The sequence below is a fragment of the Propithecus coquereli genome, unplaced genomic scaffold (genome assembly GCF_000956105.1).
Source record: "Propithecus coquereli isolate 6110/MARCELLA unplaced genomic scaffold, Pcoq_1.0 Scaffold272, whole genome shotgun sequence".
Taxonomy (NCBI): domain Eukaryota; kingdom Metazoa; phylum Chordata; class Mammalia; order Primates; family Indriidae; genus Propithecus; species Propithecus coquereli.
Genome location: NW_012148308.1, coordinates 892,732 through 899,194, shown reverse-complemented (window position 1 = coordinate 899,194; position 6,463 = coordinate 892,732). Strand labels below are relative to the sequence as shown.

The 6,463-nt window shown below is 44.9% G+C and overlaps 1 protein-coding gene across 4 annotated transcripts in view; it reads left to right on the top strand.

Moving 5' to 3' along the window:
• The first annotated feature begins 448 nt into the window (after window positions 1-448).
• CNOT1 (CCR4-NOT transcription complex, subunit 1) overlaps window positions 449-6,463 on the top strand; it is a 102,788-nt gene continuing 96,773 nt past the window's right edge. For 2 of the 4 annotated variants that reach the window (XM_012647863.1, XM_012647864.1), the window contains exon 1: window positions 449-607. The gene's annotated coding sequence lies outside the window, so the exon portion shown is untranslated. The remainder of the gene's footprint in view (window positions 608-6,463) is intronic. The other 2 variants (XM_012647865.1, XM_012647866.1) reach the window with 2 other exon arrangements.

The following is a 6,463-nucleotide window of genomic DNA, read 5'->3' as shown; positions in this document are numbered from 1 at the left end:
TTTTTGACATGATTCAGGATACTGTAACTCAAAGTAGTTCCCGTGCAGGGTGGCGAGGAGTTACGGGCCCCCTCCATTATTTATTGTTTCTCAGAGGCAACGCCAGGCCCCCATCGGTCGAAGACCTCGAGGGCAAGTGGGAAGTCCATGAAGTCCCAATCGAAGTTATCAGCTTCTCCCCATTGGCCCTCTGCTCGAGCGCAGGCGCGAGGTCTCGGACTCCAGTCCCTTGGGGCTGGTGAGCGGCAATTGGCCAAAACCCGCGAAGTAGGAGTCTGGATTGGTAGTTGCTAGCAGGAGCCTGGTTTCTTCCTCGACTTCTGCAAGTGATAGTGTGTGATTGGTTTAAATCCGCGGGCACCTGTCGATGATTGGGCGGGAGCCACGAGAGGGGTGCGGTCATTGGCTGGTGCTGGAGCCATCCCTCCTCGGGCGGGCAGCGAATGATGAAATGGGAACGGGGAGGGGAAAGGCCGCGACGTGAGCGCGCGACCTCCGGCGCCATTTTGTAGAGAAACAAGCGGAGTTAACCGAAGAGGGGGTCGAGGAGAGCCGGAGTAGGGGACCCAGGAGTTTCCTGTGTCCAACGCCGCCGGAGCCGCCTAAGGTGAGGTGGGCTGGGGTCAGGGGCTGGGTTAGGCTGGCGTGTCAACTTGGGAACATGAGCGCCGCTGGGAGGAGGACCGAGGGTGGACTTGGGGCCACTGGAAGCGTTTCCCGGAGCTCCGGGGAGTCAGGGGCAGCCGGGACGGGGAAGTTGGGCGAGGCGGGAGAGGGCCGACTGTCTCCCCACCCTTGCGGAGACTTCGCGCTTTGAAAAGAAGAGGCTGGCGCGAAGGCTGCAGGAAGTGGAGGGCAGAGCGCGGGGCAAGACCCTGGGTGGCCCCCGACCGGGGCCTGGAGGCTCAGAGGGCGGCGGTGGCGGCAATTCGGGCCGCTGAGCCTTGCTTGGCGCGGGCTGCACCTTTCTCAGACCCCACGAGCTCCTCAACCGTTCCTTTCTCTCCGGGCTCCCGGATGGGTGCAGTGGCCGTCGGCTCCCGAGGCCTACCTAGCTCCTCGGGCCAGGGGACTCTGTTTGGAGTTGTTGCAGGTTCCTAATTCTTTTTGGTGTACCCGGAGCTGCCGCTCTCTCCCCGCTCTCCGCCTCCAGCACGTTGTCAAACCCCCGCCTTGTTTCGGGTGTCCGCCAGTGGGAAAGGCGGACGGGAGTGAACGCTTCCTTATTGCTACTTGCCACAGGTTTTGTTCCACTCGCGCGCCCGGGCGCTCACACTTTATCCGAAGTCGGCCCCCACCCACCCGGTCCGGTGTCTGTGCAGTAGTGGCGCTTTTGCTCACCCAGGGGAGGTGTCCCCCCTAGTGAGCTGAGCGCTTGCAGGCCTTTAGGCTGGTGGGAGTTGTTGCGAGTCTTGTAGAGGTTAAGGCCAAACACACAAATAATGTGCTTTTTCTGTACCACACACTGCAGAATTCACCCAACCATGCTCACACATATTATCCCCATGAGGAGTGAGCTTTATAGGTTAAAAAAGAAAATACTTGATACCTGTGTTTGAATGTGTTGTATGTAAAATAAACTTTATGAGACCGTACGCTTTTCCCCGAAGTCACCCAAACGAATGTCACATTTCTTAGGACTCTAATAAATTAAAGTCTTATTTTTTTTCCTGAAAACTGAGTAACAATACTTAATCTCCCTGCCTGTTTCTCTACAATTCGATCGTCTGTGACCACTTGAGTGGTCTTTTTTTAAGTCAATAATCGAGTAAATATACTTTTTTTGAAAAAATTTTGAACATTTTCCTCCTGACAGTCCTTGATAGGAATACGAGGGAAAAATGGGGGAGGGCAAGTCAAATATTAGGAAGTAGGTTAAACAGACTAAGAACAAATTTGTTTTTGTAGAGGTACTTGGGTTCAGTGATTTAGTGATCTATCGTTCAGGTTGGCATTTCTACCCTTTCAAAGATTGTCAGCACAGTATTTTAGCTATTAATGAGATATATGGTAACAGTTTAAATAGTTATGTTTTGGGACATTGCAAATTGTTACCTTGTCTAAGGAGCAATGGGTTGATGATACATAAAGTTTTAGGCGGCTGGCTGTGTTTTGACTGAAATGATAGCATGATGATAAAACTTGTTTGGAGAGTTGGTTCCTTTTCAACAAGTGTGGGTCCCAAGTCTGTTAGTGGAAACTTTAGTCTAGAATTGAGGCACAAAGACTTAACCATTTATAACAGAAAGTATTTCCTTTTCTTACCTGAGATTGTGATCTTTGAAGTTTTAAGGCAGGGTTTTGTGGCTTTAGGGTGGAACAGAATTGAAATATGCTCTTCTTAGTTCCTAACTCACTTGAATGGATCTCTGGCTTAGTTTTCTGTTTTCCTAGTCTCTGAATTTTCTACTGGGGGTTTAAATCCTCGTCTCTTTAATGTAAATCTTGTCAAGCCAAGTACTGTGACATCCTTATTTGGAGTTAAGACATAAAAAAAAAAAAAAAAAACTATGTCAAAACAGAAAAGGAAATGCCCACTATCTCTTCAAAACATGTTTTATAGCCTAATCTCAAATTATCCTTGCATGTTAGTTTTTCTAAGCTATGTTTTTGTATTCTGAACTAGTTATGAGAAGCTTTCTTTTTAACCAGCTTAAATTTATGACCTTGATTATCTCACTCTGTGGGGTAACAAACAAATCTCAATGCCATAGAAAGGAATTTGTTCCTAATAATTTTTTTTTTTTTAAGACAGTGTCCAGCTCTGTCAGGCAGGCTAAAGTGCAGTGGCATCATCATAGCTCACTGAAACCTCACACTCCTGGGCTCAAGCAGTCCTCTTGCCTCAGCCTCCCCAGTAGCTGGGACTACAGGTGCACACCACACTTGGCTAATTTTTCTGGTTTTGTAGAGATGGGGTCTCACTCTTGCTCAGGCTGGTCCTCAAGTGATCGTCCTGCCTCGGCCTCTGTAAGTGTTAGGATTACAGGTGAGAGCCACCTCACGCAGCCTGTTCCCAATAATCCTGATTGAATGCTCTCATTTTTTTTTTTTTTTTTTTTTTTTTTTGAGACAGAGTCTCTCTGTGTTGCCCGGGCTAGAGTGCTGTGGTGTCAGCCTAGCTCACAGCAACCTCAGACTCCTGGGCTCAAGCAATCCTTCTGCCTCAGCCTCCCAAGTAGCTGGGACTACAGGCATGCACCACCATGCCCGACTAATTTTTTCTATATATATTTTTAGTCGTCTGATTAATTTCTTTCTATTTTTAGTAGAGACGGGGTCTCGCTCTTGCTCAGGCTGGTTTCAAACTCCTTAGCTCAAACAATCCGCCCACCTCAGCCTCCCAGAGTGCAAGGATTACAGGCGTGAGCCACCGTGCCGGCCTGCTCTCATATTTTAAGACCTTAATTTTTTATAAAATGTTCGTTATGCTTATTGAATTAACAAAAATAGTAGTCTGCTATTTTGAAATGCTGTATTTTATAAACTTAATATATTCTTTTATAAAAGAACAACACTAACTTTCAAGTCATGCAACAATGTTAGCTGAAGCACTTATTAAACAACCCTCTGACCAAACTGAACTTCTTCTGGGAAGTTTCAGAATGGCATCTCATTGAGTCTTACTTTAAAATTTTATACATGAAGGAATTCCTTCTTCTGTTTGCCCACAGTTTTTAAGAAGCATGTTTCAAAGCTAAAATGAGCTCAAACCTTCTGCACCCTGTGTATACAATACTTTTTAAATGTACTTTTCACTCAAATTTTCAAGAATGTAAGAAAGCAAATAAAACATTGTTCCCTGAAAAGCATTGTTTGAGAAGGTACTACTTAGAGGTGTAGACCTAATCTGAAGCCTGAAGCCTGTGTGTAGATTTGAAGGGAATGCAGCCTTTGGGAATGCAGAGTGTAGATTTAGGACATGCATTTCTGTTTTTAATTCTGGAAAGCTCAGCATAAACTCCCAGGATAAATGTGTTAATTTTGTTAACAGTTGTTAGAAGGACATTCCTGAAATGCTAAATGAGATGTTAAACTGCAGAATTCTTTGGTGGTTCTGAGAATATAGTAATAAACTCAGTTTCTTCCACTGTACTCTCAACATGCTTCTGACCTCAAATATGTGTGGTTTTTTCCCTTACACATCAAACAAGCAATTCAGGAGTGGATACCAGATGGGTGTCCTCTAATGCAATTCAATCCTGACATTATCTACTTGGAGATAGTGTCAGGTCCTGCAGGTTGAGGGCTCAGTTGCACAAGACTGCCCCCCAAGCCAGTCTCAAGCCCCAGGTTGTTTTACCTATGCTTCTGACCATCCGGCTATAAATCAGGGTTCCCATCCTTGAGTTCAGTTAATTTGCTAGACCTGCTCACAGAACTCAAGAGAAACACAAAGGATATTACAAAGGATACAGATAAGGAGGTGCATGGGGGGGGGTATGTTATGCATAGAGTGAGCTATGGGGGAAGTGGCATGGGGCTTCCTTGCCTTCCCCAGAGCTTCTGTGTCCTCCCCATGCCTCAGCTCCCTGAATCCAGTTCTTTTTTTTTTTTCCTCGAAATAGAGCCTCCCTTTCTCTCCTGGGCTAGAGTACAGTGACGTGATCATAGCTCATTGCAACCTCAAACTCCTGGGCTCAAGCAATCCTCCTGCCTCAACTTCCTGAGTAGCTGGGACTACAGGTGCGGGGGGCCACCATGCCTGGCTAATTTTTCTGTATTTTGTAGAGAAAGGGTCTTGTTCTTTGTCAGGCTGGCCTTGAACTCCTGACCTCAAGTGATCCTCCTGCCTTGGCCTCCCAGAGTGCTGGGATTACAGGGTTGAACCACCAGGCCTGGCTTGAATCCAGTTCTTTATGGGTTTTTATGGAGTCCTCATTATGTAGCCATGGTAGTCAATTTAACCTTCAGTCTCTCTCATTTCCCCGGAAGTTGGGGGATGGGGCTGAAAATCTCCACCGTCTAATCCTGCCTTGGTCTTTCCAGGTGACCAGCACCCATCCAGAAGCTATCTTGGAGCTGCCAAGCCATCAGCCAACTTATTAGCATACAAAAAGACATTTACGGCTGGGCTGGGTGGTGGCTTTTGCTGGTAATCCTAGCACTTTGGGAGGCCGAGGCGGGAGGATCTTGGGGTTAGGAGTTGGAGACCAGCCTCAGCAAGAGCAAGAACCCCTCCCTACTGAAAATAGAAAGAAATTAGCCTGGCGTGGTGGTGCAGGCTTGTAGTCCCAGCTACTTGGGAGGCTGAGTTTGAGGTTGCTGTGAGCTAGGCTGACACCATAGCACTCTATCCTGGACAGCAGAGTGAGACTCTGTCTCAAAAAAAAGGCACTTATTCCCAGGATTTTAGGAGTTGTATGCATGCCAGCAAATGGGACGAAGACTAAATATATATTTCACAATACCATAATAATGTTGAGCTCATTCTGTGAGATATGAAGTAGGATGAAAGCATATATTTTGAAAGACACCATCTTAATGTTCTTAAAATGTCATATTAAGAACTCAGCATTTTCTCTTTGACATAATTAATTTGAACATTTATCATCTTAGATTTATAGCTTCTAGGTTTTTTAAAATTTTGTTTTTTAGAGCAGTTTTAGGTTCACCTCAAAATTGAACACAAGGTACAGAGATTTCCCATTAACCTTCTACCCCTGCACATGCTTCACCTCCCCCATTATCAACGTCCCCCACCAGAGTGGTACGTTTGTTACACTTGATGAACCTACATTTACACATCATTATTACCCAAAGTCCATAGTTGGCATTAGGGTTCACTCTTGGTGTTACATTTTCTATGGGTTTGGACAAATTATAGCACCTAGTTTTTGCCAGCGTAATAATTATCCTTTTGTCTACTTTTAAACTCTTTGACTTTTTTGTAGTAACTTTCTAACTAATCTCCATTATCTTTTCCCCATCATTTGGTTATTGAGTTTATCATATGAATAATGTGTGAATGCATTCTAATTGTAAAAGATTGTACGAGTATAGTTAATTCTTTACATTTCTGCCAAAATGCTTCCTAAATCATTACTTTGGAAGTACCTGTTCTCTGTTCAAAAGTTCTTCTGATGCTTTCATCTGGAGCTATAAGTATTGATCCCTTCCTGCCTGTGGTGGTACATTACTGTCTTGTATAGTCAAAAGACTGCTAAGCAGTGGTCCCCAAATACATCATTGCCTCTATTATCTGGGACGTCATCATGTCTGTCTACCAAAACTTTATTTCTCTATCATTCCAGTCCAAACTTAAATGTACTATCTATAAATCTCTTCCCTAATTTCCTTAAGCAAAAATTGATTTCTTGCCAACCTTCTTGCCTAGTTTGACTTAACTGAGTTTCCGTTTATAGTGCATAAGGAGTCTTCCTTTCCCCCAAGCATGTATACAGCTGCCCTAAATTGTAATTGAATGATGCTTCATTTGTTACAGTTGGTAGATATATAGAAC